Consider the following 13789-nt stretch of genomic DNA (forward strand, 5'->3'; position numbering starts at 1 on the left):
GAACTGGTTTAATCCGGTTTGAACCGGTCAGAACCAGTCTGAGCAGGCTTAATCCGGTTTGAACCAGTCAGAACTGGTCTGAGGTGGTTTATAATCCGGTCAGAACCGGTTTGAACTAGTCAGAACCAGTTTAAATCCAGTTTGAACCAGTCAGCATGAACCGGTTTGTGCCGGTTTGAACCGGTCAGACCCGGCTCGAACCGATCAGAACCGGTTTGAGCTGGTCTGAACTGGTTTGAACCGGTGAAACCGGTTTAATCCGGTTTGAACCGGCCAGAACCGGTTTGAATCGGCCTGAACTGGCTTACTCTAGCGTGAACTGGTCAGAACCTGTTTGATCCGTTTTGAACCGGTCCTGAACCGGTTTGGGACCGGTTTGATCCGGTTTGAACCTGTTGGAACTGGTCAGAAACCTGTTTAGGTCCGGTTTGAGCCGTCTGAACCAGTTTAAACCGGTTTGAGCCTGTCAGAACCGGTTTGGAGCCGGCTCTAGCCGGTCTGAACCGGTTTTGAACCTGTTGGAACTGGTCAGAACCGGTTGAATCCGGTTTTAACCGGTCTGAACCAGTTTGAACCTGTTTCAACTGGTCGGAACCGGTTTGATCCGGCCGGAAACCGGTCTGAACTGGTCAGAACCAGTTTAATCCGGTTTGAGCCGGTCTAGGACCGTTCGAACCAGTTTGAGAGGGAGGCGGTCAGAACCGGTCTGATCCGGTTTCAGCCGGCCTGAACCGGTTTGAACCGGTCAGAGCCGGTTTAATCCGGTTTGAACCGGTCTGAACCAGTTTGAACTTGTTTCAACTGGTCGGAACCGGTTTGATCTGGTCGGAACCGGTCTGAACTGGTCAGAACCAGTTTAATCTGGTTTGAGCCGGTCTGGACCGGTTTGAACCAGTTTGAGCCGGTCAGAACTGGTTTGAGCCGGTCAGAACCGGTTTGAGCCGGCCTGAACCGGTCTGAACCGGTTTCGAGCGGTCTGAACCGGTTCGAACCAGTCTGAACCCGGCCTCAACCGGTCTGAACCGGTTTGAACCGGTCTGATCCGGTTTCTACTGGTGTGAACCGGTTTGAGCTGGTCAGAACCGGTTTAATCCGGTTTGAACTGGTCAGAACCAGTTTGAACCTGTTTCAACCGGTCGGAACCGGTTTGATCAGGTTGGAACCGTTCCGAACCAGTTTGAGCCAGTTTGAGCCGGTCTGAACCGGTCAGAACCGGTTTCAGCCGGCCTGAACCAGTTTGAACCGGTCAGAACTGGTTTCGACCGGTTTGAGCCAGTCTGGACCAGTTTGAATCAGTTTGAGCCGGTCAGAACCGGTTCGAACCGGTCTGATCTGGTTTCAGCTGGTCTGAACCGGTCTGATCCGGTTTCAGCCGGTCTGAACCGGTTTGAACTGGTCAGAACCGGTTTAATCCGGTTTGAAAGGTCTGAACCAGTTTGAACCTGCTTCAACTGGTCGGAACCGGTTTGATCAGGTTGGAACTGTTCCGGACCAGTTTGAGCCAGTCCGAACCGGTCAGAACTGGTTTCAGCCGGCCTGAACCGGTTTGAACCGGTCTGATCCAGTTTCGACCGGTTTGAACTGGTCAGAACTGGTTTGAGCCGGTCTGGACCGGTTTGAACCAGTTTGAGCCGGTCTGGACCGGTTTGAACCAGTTTGAGCCGGTCAGAACCGGTTCGAACCGGTCTGATCCGGTTTCAACCGGTCTGAACCGGTTTAATCCGGTTTGAACCAGTTTGAACCTGTTTCAACTGGTCGGAACTGGTTTGATCAGGTTGGACCCGTTCCGAACCAGTTTGAGCCAGTTTGAACCGGTCGGAACCGGTCTGAACCAGTTTGTGCTCGCCTGAACCGGTTTGAACCGGTAGTGACCGGTCGGAACCGGTGTGAACCAGTTTGAGCTGGTCTGGACTGGTTTGAACCGGTCAGAACCGGTTTGAGCCCGCCTGAACCGGTCTGATCCGGTTTCTACTGGTGTGAACCGGTTTGAGCTGGTCAGAACCGGTTTATATCCGGTTTGAGCTGGTCTGAACCGGTTTGAAACCTGTTTCAAAACTGGTCGAAACCGGTCGGACCTGGTTGAACTGGTCAGAACCAGTTTAATATCCGGTTTGAGCTGGTCTGAACCGGTTTGAACCAGTTTGAGCCGGTCAGAACCGGTTTGAGCTGGCCTGAACCGGTTTGAACTGGTCTGATCCGGTTTCAACCAGTCTGAACCAGTTTCAACCGGCCTGAACCGGTTTGAACCGGTCTGATCCGGTTTTAACCGGTCAGAAGCAGTTTGAACCGTCTTATCTGATTTATAATCCGGTTTGAACCGGTCTCAACCGGTTTAATCTGGTTTGAACCATTCTGAACAGGTTTTATTCGGTTTGGACCGGTCAGAACCGGTTTTAACAAGGACAAGGGTCTGAAGAAGAAAGAGGCGATAAGTTATAGTAAATATAAAATAAGAGATGTGCAATTCCCGCACATCTCAGTTGTATCATGAGCTAAAATTTTGATTCTGCTGGATAATAATACAAGGTTGAACATCTGTAAATTAAAAATCTGAAATCCTAATTGCTCCAAAATCTAATTGGGGTTATCATCAGCATGTTCAAATCTCTTCTCTTCTTCAAGATCGAGAAGATCCTGGAGAGACTGTTTCTCTCCAGAAGAGAAACAGTCAAGACTGCTATTAGCCACAACATTATACAGTAATTGCTCACTCAGCATCTTTTCAAGAGCAACTTATCAGAAACAAGGGATCTGATAAGGGCTAAACCAAAAAGCAAGACTTTTTGGCGTCATTGTTTTGTGAATAAAGTGGCTGTCCTTTGCTGTACATTTTTGGCACAGCTAACTCCCTCTCTGCTACATATTTGGGAATTAATTCCCCAGTTCAGAACAGTTTTCCACTGCCAGGCCTTCATTCCTCTCTCCTAGGTAAGCGCAGAGATCTGCCTTCCAGCAACTATCTTTAGCAGCAGGCATTTGGTCAGTGTTTAGGGTCCAGGCATAGAGCATTTAAAATATTCACAGATCTCCAAGGACATAGAATTACTACCTGCCCAAGCTGCTGCTCTGGTTTTACCCCACAAGGCAGGTGAACAGAACTGCTGATAACAGCATACCCTGGAGCTGATAATTTAGAGGCCTGGGTTCCTTCTTTGTTTCTACTGCCTAGAGCAAAACTCCAGACCTAGGCCTGTGAACCTCAGCATCTGGCTACCTGCTATCTGATCAAGAGCCACCAGCTTCTCCCTGATTGTTTAAGTAGATTGCCTGGTTACCTAGTAGCCTCTGTGCATGCTGGGAAAAAAGAAGTGGTGTGCTGACTTAAACAGTCCATTCCCTATTCATAATTTTACTGAAAATAAACGTTTTAGCTCTCTACTACCACCTAAAATGTACCAGTAGCACATTAAACTTCCCCTCTAAATTCCCTGACGATTTTATATTCCTTTTTCCTTTTTTCCTCTCTCTCTCTCTCTCTCTCTCTCTCTCTCTCTCTCTCTCTCTTTGAGATAGGGTTTCACTGTTTGGTTCTGTCTATTTGTAGACCAGGCTGTCCTGTATGAGTCAGAAACTTTGGCGGGGGAACGCAGGGAGCAGGTCTCTATGTAGTTCTAGCTGTCCTGGAACAGAGATCATCCTGCCTGTCCTCCCAGAGAACTGAGATTAAAGGCCTGTATTGATTTATTTCTCAAAATGGACAATCTTTAGTGTGTCTTCTGATAATATGCAAGAGTTAAAGCTTTATTCTTTTCCATTTACTTATTTTTTTAAGACAGGGCTTCTCTGTATAGCCCTGGCTGCCCTGAAACTCCCCCTGTAGACCAGGCTGGCCTCCAATTCAGAGATCTGCTTGTCTCTGCCTCCTAAGTGCTGGGATTAAAGGCACGTGCCACCACCACCCAGCTGGAAAAGTTTTTATGCATTCACTCCTCAGAGACAAGCTGTCCAACTGTCACCAACAGAGCTTTTTGGACTTGGGCTAACCATGTTCTTGATGACATGCAGGGGTGAAGAAAATCATACATTATACCGAAGAGGTACTTAGCAGGATAGTGGATAACTCACAGCACTCAAGTGGGTGGACAAAACAGGCACAGGAAGGTCGTCAAGACGCCCGGGGACTGAGCCAACCAGGAAGCCAGCAAGGTCAGTTTGCTCGACAGGTCACTTGGGGGGGCCAGTGGATACAGCACAGTGCCTTACTGCACTGAGGTCGATGGCTGTCAGGGCCAGAATTGGATCCAATTCTAAAGTTTTTGCTTTGTGTGTCTGTCTCTGGATCCTAAGTCCATCTGACCAAGCTAAATAAAGACAGACAGATGGACAGACAGACACACACACACACATCCTGAGCCTGGAGAGTAAGTGTGTCTGCCTTGGGGCACAGTTCAGCTGTCACTGACTTGCAAAACACTGGATTCCTTAAGAAAGTAAGACATGCCCGTGTTTGTCAACGTGAATAAATCTGAAATTAACTGAGATCCAAAAATGGAGGGCACACCTGTGAGGGATTTTTGCTTAATTTGAAGTAGGAAGATCCACTTCTAATCCAGGTCTTGATGCGTGAAGACACGCCTTTAATCTGGACCACACCTTCTGCTGGAAGCGTCTACTCACTAAAGCTGACCTGGCTACAGATCCGGCTGAGTGCCAGGTCTGCCAATGACAGAGACCAGCGGCAAGCCTCAGATATGGCACCACTCCCCAGGAGTACATACAGCTAGTGACCTGGTGGCAGGTTGACTACATTGGATCCACACGTACCAGAGTAGACACTTATTTGGTTATGGGTTTGCCTTTCCTGCATGTAATGCTTCTGTCAAAACCACCATCCATGGACTTACAGAGTGCCTTATCCACTGTCATGGTATTCCACACAGTATTGCTTCTGACCAATGAACTCATTTCAGTCAGCCACTGTTGGAGTAGCTGGACCAAAGGCTGCAAGTCATTCTATAAATCCCCTTTACATATGTGTGAGTGTATGTATACGTACACAAATATTCATTATATACATTGTTGGTCTAGGGGCCCCTGACTGATACAAGGTCACACAGCAAATAGATTGCCCTAGTGTGTAACTCTTCTGTTTACACATACATGGATGGCATCTTAAGTATTTGTTTGGTTTGCCTTTCGTCTCAATACAAGTCTGCAGTGTGTGTGTCCCCATCAAGGCCAGCAGAGTAATGATCCACAGGAGGCAGGAAGGTAGTACAATTTAACACAACTCAGTAACCCAGTGCTGGTTCAAACTTTGAGAGTCTGACACCAAGGAGTTTATTGTAGGCACGTTTAAGCACAGCACAATTTGGTGAAAACTTTCCTGGTGATAATTAACTTAATCCTAGGTGCACAATTAACTCAAAAATGTGTGCACAGCAAAGTTTAAGACACAACTACACTGAAACTCTTTGTAAAGTACATGTGACATCTTCCGTAAAGACAGTTTCTATAGCGGTGAAGGCCCTTACTCCCAGCACTTGGGAAGCAGACTGGTCTATGGTGGCGTGAATGCCAGGACAGCCAGGGCTGTTACACAACAAACCCTGTCTTGAAAAAACAAAAACAAACAGACAAAACTTGTTTCTACAGATTGAGAAAAACACACTAATGATAAAGGTCGCCAGGCTGCTAGGTGGAAATAGGTTATACATCACTCTCATTGAAGAGATAAACAACCCTGTGTGTTTAACATTGCTGGTTCCTTAGTGCTTATCAGAGAGAACACGGACTCCTGTGCCCGGCACACAGTTATTTCTTAAACGCTTGTGGAGCACTTAGGGAATCTCCATTGTTTATTTTGTCAATTCTCACTGTATTTATAATAAATATATAGTCAGGAACCTTCTTGAACGCAAATCCTGGTACTGATGGATGCCCGGTAGGATAACGTCCGGATGGTGAAATTGCTGAGTCAAATTACGCGTAAACTACTGCTCGACTGTCCTGCAGAAACACATTTCGAGTCAGTGAAACGCGAGACAGCCCGGAGAAGTGTCTTTTTTGGGGGGTGGGGGGGTGGGGGGTGTCTGTTGTTAAAGATCCGACTGGATGGATCTTTCTAAGGATCCAAATTCTGGAAGGTTCGGCAGCCCGGGCTTTAGAAGCGCACGCGGAAGTGCAGGACTGGAAGCGCCCCGGCAACTTGGCGCGCGCCGGGGGCTGCGGCCCCCAGCTTGGGGGACCTCTCCGGTAGCCCGGGCTCAGCCTCCCAGTGCGTCCGGGGTTTGAACGGCCGTGCCACCACGTGCCAGTCCGCGTCCTTCCCCGCTGGGCCAGAGCGTCCACGCCGCACGCCTCCTAATAGAAACACATTAGACAACGCAGGCTGCGTGAGCGAGCCGAGCCTCCTGCCCGGAGTCCGGGGCGCCTGCTTTCTCCAGACTCGCTCCGACCCGACAACTCGCCGTCTCCCAGGACTTGCGGGCGAGGGCCGGGACCCCTGGAGAAGCACCGGAAGCAGTGACGCCTCGGGGCCCAGGAACGTTTGGAACTCGTAGGGACACGGGAATCTCGGTGGTTCCGCGTCCGCCCGCCATGGTGGCCCTGGGCCAGGGTCCCAAATCAACTGTAGCGAAGCTTAGGAAAAGTTGCCCAACGTCATGTGGCTTGAGAAGGCTGCCGGGCGCCTAAAGCCGCCAGCGGGTCCCATGGTGTAATGGTTAGCACTCTGGACTTTGAATCCAGCGATCCGAGTTCAAATCTCGGTGGGACCTCACTGGACATCATTTTTGGCCTTCGAATCCCTGTTTTGGGGCCTGCAGGAAATAGCGACCTGCTCGAGGCTGGGCTGAGGATGCACTGACCTGCAGGACGGCCGTCCAGCTTCCCTCCCCGGGTTCAACACGCTTACATTTCAGGAGCAGCCTGGGCCGGGTGGCACTGCGCACGCGCGCCGAGTCAGGCGGAAAAGTAAATGTGTTGATGGAAGACTAAACAGAACTTTACCCTGAAGGGAAAACCGAAAGAACCCGAAGGCTCCCGAGGCGCTTCTGGCGGGGTACGGCCTCACTCGGTGCATCCGGAGGCCCCGCCCCGTATATCGCTTATTGGCTACTGTGGCAGAACGCGCGGCGGGATTGCTTTGTGAGCTGCGAATGAAGTGGCCGGACAGGGCTAAGGGGCGGGCAAATGACTCCAGGGGACCTCTGATTGGCCACAAGCGAGTGGTACCCGGAGGGGTAAAGCTTTTGGGGTCAGAGACCGTGTTTTGTTTTGTTCTTGGTTTAGCGCTGCTACACTAGCGAGGTTCGTTTTTCAATTAGACATTTGTCAGGAACCGTTTCTCACCGTCCACGGGGTGGTTTTTCCAAGCGCAGGATAGGAATTCTGCAGCATTGCGCGCGTGTGCGTGGGACCTGCGGGAAAAGGCAATAGTGCATTGGTTGTTATCTTCTTTGGATTCATACCTAGATTTCGAGATGTTTTTCCCTGTAGGGTAAGTGACGAGGGAGCCTGCTGACGCATTATGGTCTCCCTACAGAGTGATTGGCACGGTGGCTATTAAGTTCCCACCCTTGGGAGGATGCCATAGAAACAAAAAGGAGCCTCGTTTGGCTTTCCTATTAATTCTCAGTACGCCTTTTCCCGACCCGACCCACGCACTCTTTAAGACGCCTGAATGGATCAGTTTGAATGAGCCATCTCAGCCTCAAAAATTATCTAGGCGCGAGAGGAGGAAGGACTTGTGCCATCAGAGAATTAACCTGCTTGCCAACTGTACACTGAAGAAATATATATATATAACAACGGTGTTACCAAAAGAAAATGTAAATAATAATAATAATTGGTACATCAGAGTAGGGAAAAGGACCTACTTGACATTGGCCATTGTGTTTCTATGGAAAAATATGAAATCGGATTCCTCTCTAATGTACACCAAGCATAGCCGTAAATCCCACGTTAATTGGAGAAGGCAGTGAAGCCTTGGGTGGCAACATAGGGGAATACGAACATCTCTCAGTTCAAACAAAGCCTTAATTAAAGACACAAGAGTGTTATACTTCCCAAGATGAGCGTGCTACTCTGTGCCCTTATCAGAAGATACCAGTAAGAAAGAGGACATTCTGGGTGTTTTGCTCAGGGGTAAAGTATGCAAGACACTCAATGGCCTGGCATAATGAGAGAAAAAAGGTAGCCACAGAACAGGGATTTGTATGTGTAATGCGTAAGTGATAAATCTAAATAACTAAATATAAATTATAAAAAAAACCTGTAAGAAAACTGCCTGCAGAAAAACAGCAAAACCGTGGGCTAGAGAGATGGCTCAGCTGGAAAAGGGTTTGCATGCAACAGTGAGGACCTGAGTTCCGTCCCCGAAACACACGTCAGAAGATGGACCCAGTGGCACTTGTTTATAGTGCCCTCCTGGGGACGCAGAGACAGGAGGGTCTCTGGGGCTCGCTGGCCAGCCAACAAGAGAACCTGTGAAAAGATGCCTGAGGAACTGCCCCTGAGACTAACCTCATGTGAATGGCTTCCACATTCACATCCACACCCACACACATTTTTAAACCGCAAAATCAAGAGGAAAATTGCCTAAGAGTTGAGGGGGGCCCTCGCTTTGGAAACCCAAAAACAGCTAATACGTATCAGAAGATGTGGCAGATCATTAAAGAACTCAATTGGATACCACACAACCACCGGAAGACAATGCCGGTCTGCGTGGTGAGTTCCAGGAGAGCAGGGATATGTAGAAACGCCCTGTCTCAGAATAACTAACTTAATAATAATAAACGAACAAATAAATAATTTTAAAAGACTTTGTCTAAAACAAAAACCTATCCAGCAATCTGGTTTGCTTTTACTAGACAAGAGGCTGCATTTTCAAGACCAGTTTACATCTGGTTGTCATACAAAGACCTGGATAAACGCATTGATATTGGCTAGATATATCTGGGTGATCCATTTGAATGTTCTAAGCCCCTTTGGTAAAAGAATATCAGCGGTACCTTCTGTCTGTCAGGGTTTTGAGAATTCGTAAAACAAACAGGAAAACCCCAGCAAGGTGTATCGTCACTTGCCTGTAATCCCAGTACTGGAAAGGTAGGAACAGCAAGATCAGAAGTTCAGGTCATCCCAAACTATACAGCAAGGTCGAGACTGCCTAGAACTTCATGATATTCTGTCAGAGAAAGAAAGAGGCCAGAGAGCTGGCTCGTGAGTGGAGTCATTACCATCCGAGCCTGGTGACCTGAGTTCTACCCTGGCTGCAGAGGAGAGAGAGAACTGAGTCCCGAGGTTGTCCTCTGACCTCCACACACACCTTGACACACGGTCACCTCCACCCAGCTCATCAGGAACACGCGCACGCACGTGATGTGAGAGAGCGAGGGGAGAGGGAGAAGAGTTTCCTTGTCTCTGCCCGCTCTTCTGCTATGTTCAACAATGCTAACTTCTAAAAAGACAACCAAGGATAGCAGCGTTCTAGAAGCTCAAACACTAGCGCAAGGAGGGAAAACTTAGCACAGACAGCTCTTTAATGTATTTTTCTAGTCTGGCTCGTGGCAGAGGCAGAGAATGAGAATTTATGGGTGGAAGTCAGGGGGAGCAATTAGGAAAAACATCTAGCATTTGGTGCTGTCCATCAACAGGACTTCTGGTGCCTGGAGATGGTCCAGGGTACTTAGAGATGGAGCTATGCACAGAGTCAGGCTTTCTCGGCTTCCGTCTACAGTGAATCCTCACTTCCACCTCAGAGCTTTGCTGTTCAGAGAGCTTTCAAATCTGGGTTTCCAGGGTACCCACCCCCCATCCTGTTTTTTGTTGTTTGTTTTTTCATTGGTACTAAGACTGTCAGTCGGATAACATCTTTTGGCCTCATAAACTAGTACACACACACACTGAAATATAAGTTTAAAAAACATGATCTGAGCTGGGCAATGGTGACACACGCTTTTAATCCCAGCACTTGGGAGGCAGAAGCAGGAGGATTTCTATGACTTCAAGGCTAGCCTGGTTTATACAGGGAAACCCTGTCTCAAAAAACCAAAAAAGAAAGAAAAGGAAATGTTGTGAGGTATTTGATTACACTACGTAAGGATTGTCATTGTGATCGGCTTAATAAAAAAAACTGAATGGCCAGTAGTTAGGCAGGATTTTGGGGGCAGAGAGGACCCTGGGAAGAAGGGAGGAATCACGAGGAGTTGTCAACCAGGTACAGAACAAGCAAGACATACAGGAGAGGTAACAGCCATGATCCTTGTGGCAGCAGATAGATTAATAGAAATGGGTTAATTTAAACTATAAGAGCTAGTTAGAAACAAACCTAAGCTATAGGCCAGGCTTTCATAATTAGAAGTCTGCATGTACAGGGCAGTCGTGGTGCACGCCTTTAAATCTCAGGCACTCGGGAGGCAGAGACAGGCGGATCTCTGTGAGTTTAAAGCCAGCCTGGTCTACAGAGTTAGTTCCAGGACAGGTTCCAAAGCTACACAGAAAAAAACCCTGTTCTAGAAAAAACAAAACAAACAAACAAAAAGAATTTTATGTGTGGTTATTTGGGACCTGGACTGGAAAGATGGCTCAGTGGTTAAGAGTACCCGTTCCTCTTTCAGGGGATCTGGGTTCGATTCCCAGCACCCACATCAATGCCCTCTTCTGACCCACCTAGGTGCACCAAGCATTCATGAGGTGCACAGGCATGCATGCAGGCAAAACATTTATACATAAGATAAAATGAGTAAATCTAATTTAAAGAGATAGAGATGACCCAGGGGTGGTGCTGCCTGCTTGCTACTCCAGCCCTGGGGTGGGGTGGGGTGGGGTGGAGATTCTGTAGTGAACTCAAGGTCAGACTGGCCCTACCTGTCTCAGGAAAAAAACAAGCAAGCCAAAGAAAGATACTTACCCTTAACATGTAAGCAAACATTCTGACATTTTTCTAGGTGTTTTATGTTTAAGATTTAATCATTTATTTTATTTATGTGTGATACCTATATGAGTTTATGTGTACTTGTATGAAAGTGCCCTTTAGGGGCCAGAGGGCATCAGCTCCCTGGAACTGGAATTACAGGTGGTTATGAGCCACCTGATACAGGTGCTGGGAATTGAACTTAGATCCTCGACAGTCAACAGTAGCACGTACTCTTAAACCACGGAGCAAGCTCTCCGATCCCAGTGTATGTTGTTTTTAAAACATTGGTTTTGACTAGCATTCCCCATCAGTCTTTTTCTGTTCTTTTTCTCCAGTTCTCTGACTCCATCCTCCTCTCTCCTAGCCTCTGGAGCTTTGGGGAAAACCGTCTCTTTCTCACAGGAGTCTGGGAAGTCCCCTTCTCAAGATTTTCTTCCCAATTAGAGAGAGAGGATGGACTCTTATTTTCTGAAGGGTGCTACAGACTACCTTCTGGAGCATGTTGTCCCCTTGAGTCACCAGCAGAAGGGCAGCACCCTGGCACCAGCAGAGTTGCTTTTGGGAGCCTACCTTCCCAAGGCAGTCCCTTACCTGTCTTGGTTTCCATTTGCGGAAAAAGATAATTGTGTGCAGCTCTTACAACATTGTCTGGCACACAGTAAACCTGTGAATTGCAGAACACAGACTCCTTTCATGCTGTGTGCCAGCATCCTCTGAGGTCAATGAGATAAAGCGAGGTTTGACCCCTGCCCTCCAGTAGTCAAGAGGAGAGAGAGGGAGAGGGAGAGAGGGAGGAGAGGGAGGGGGAGGGGGAGGGGAGAGGAAGAGGGAGAGGGCGCCAAAACCATTTAATTGGAGCTGGAGAAACATCAGTTAAGAGGGCTTGCTGCTCTTGCAGAGGATGACCCAGGTTCTATTCCCAGCACCCCCAAAAGAAACTAACAACCATCTATTGTAACTTCAGTTCCAGAGAATTCAATACCCTCTTCTGGCCTCCTCAGGCAACAGACACCGAACACAGTACATATAAGCAAGACATTTACACATGTAAAATTGAAAGAAAAAAAAAAAAACCTCACTGTATATTATCATGTGGGGGCATGCCGTGTGCGTGCATGCGTAAGGGTGGGGGCATGCCGTGTGCGTGCATGCGTAAGGAGGAGCTCTGGCAGAGGTTAGAGGACAGCTCTCAGGCGTCGCTTCTCTCCTTCCACCATGGGTTTGGGGGATTGAACTTGGGCAATCAGGCCTGTGCAGCAAGGACTTTAATCTGCTGGATCATCTCACAGGTCGGGACTGCAATTTTGACGGAAATATTAAAATTGAAACCCTAATCCTGACCCCTGGAAGGCTGAGGCAGGAGGACAGTGAGTTAGAGACCAGTCTAGACTATATAACAAGTTTCAGAACAACTTGGGATAAGTACTGACAAAGCTGGCTCAAATTCTAAACAAGACAGGCATGGCGGCGCATGCCTTTAATTCCAGCACTTGGGAGGCAGAGGCAGGCGGGTCTCTGAGTTGCGTTCCTGGGTATCCTGCCCTATAAAGCAAGCTCCAGGGCAACCAGGGCTATACAGAAACCTTGTTTAGAAAAAAACAAACAAAAAAATCACCAGAGTAAAGAAGAAGGGCTTTAAGAGAAGGAAACAATATAGAGAGTGCACTAGAGACAGGGAAAGCCTTGGGCAGGAGAGCTCCCCAGGAAGCTGGAGTCTTGGGTGGCTAGCCTAAGGCAAAGGGTCTTTAACTTAGGGTGTGGCAGAGGGAGGGAACAAAACCTTTTCAGAGGAGTGCTTGAGAGTTTTACAGTCATGGTGAGTTAGTGTAGTTAGGAATTAGCACGGCCCACGGCCTGTTACAAACCTATAATCTTAACACTTGAGGAGCTGAGGAAGGAGGATCAACACGATCAGAAATTAAAGGCCATTCTCTGCTTCTTAGTGACTTAGAGACCAACTCAGGATACATTAGATCCTGTCTCAAAAAGAAAACAAGAGTATGCCTTCTCCCCAGCCCAGAACCCTCTGAACTGCAATCACCTGGTCTCTGCGGAGCACTCTCGTGGAGCACTCTCGTGGAGCACTCTCGTGGAGCACTCTTGCTTCTCTGACCCCTTCACTGCCCCTCCTCCTCTGGCCTGGGCGAGTTTTCTGGGTGCCTCCAAACTCCATTTCTGGCCTTCTTCTTTCAAACATTCACAGCCCTCTTGAGCAATCTCCTCCCCTCAGGAAGATAGCTACCAGCCTTAATGATATGACTAGGGCACAGAGGGTGAGAGTAGATGCCTAGGGGACTCTCAGAGAAAGATGCATGCGCATCTCCTAACCACACTGCTCGGAGACTGGCTGCATCATACTGCTTTTCCTTTCTCCGGGCCGCCATTCTCAGGGTGGCCTGGGACTTGATTAAGGTTTTGGTCAGGTGGTCAAGGTCATGGAGCATAGCAGCTGAAGATGAATAGATCTAATAAGATATTGAGGTTAGACCCTTTGCGGTGAGCCCAGAGATTGAAGACATTAGATGGGTCTCTAGTGGCTTGTCCCGCTAAAATAGGCAATGACTTAGGGGTTGGGTTGTATTCTCCAATACCTGTGGATCATGGAGAGACTTCTAGACAGCCATGATGTCTTAGACCATGCTGTCTTTAACAAAATAATAATAATAATAATAATAACTCTTCCCAGTTAAAAAGAAAGGCAATAAACTTAAGATGAATCCTGGAGCTGACGTTAGTGAAAACCCTGGAGAAATCCAAGCGAGGTCTTGAGTTTACTTAATAGCATTGTACTAATGCTTTCTTAGTTTTTGGTTGTTTGTGTTGTGTGGTGTGTGTGCACTCATTTCAAGGCCTTTCTGTGGATGTCAGAGCAAAGCTCTCAAGTGTTGATTCTCTTCTTCCAGCTCCTGGGGATCCAACTGAGGTTGTTAA

The 13789-nt window shown here is 48.0% G+C and overlaps 1 long non-coding RNA gene and 1 other non-coding gene across 2 annotated transcripts; one reads left to right on the top strand and one right to left on the bottom strand.

Moving 5' to 3' along the window:
• Positions 1–5235: 5235 nt before the first annotated feature.
• Positions 5236–6970, bottom strand: LOC119813259. The gene is made up of 2 exons (XR_005285165.1): positions 6810–6970; positions 5236–6303 (listed from the first exon to the last, which is right to left on the bottom strand). It is a non-coding gene; the product is annotated as an uncharacterized LOC119813259 (long non-coding RNA).
• Positions 6648–6719, top strand: Trnaq-uug. Its single transcript has one exon. It is a non-coding gene; the product is annotated as a tRNA-Gln (tRNA).
• Positions 6971–13789: the final 6819 nt, after the last annotated feature.

Source organism: Arvicola amphibius, chromosome 4 (genome assembly GCF_903992535.2).
Source record: "Arvicola amphibius chromosome 4, mArvAmp1.2, whole genome shotgun sequence".
NCBI classification, from domain to species: domain Eukaryota; kingdom Metazoa; phylum Chordata; class Mammalia; order Rodentia; family Cricetidae; genus Arvicola; species Arvicola amphibius.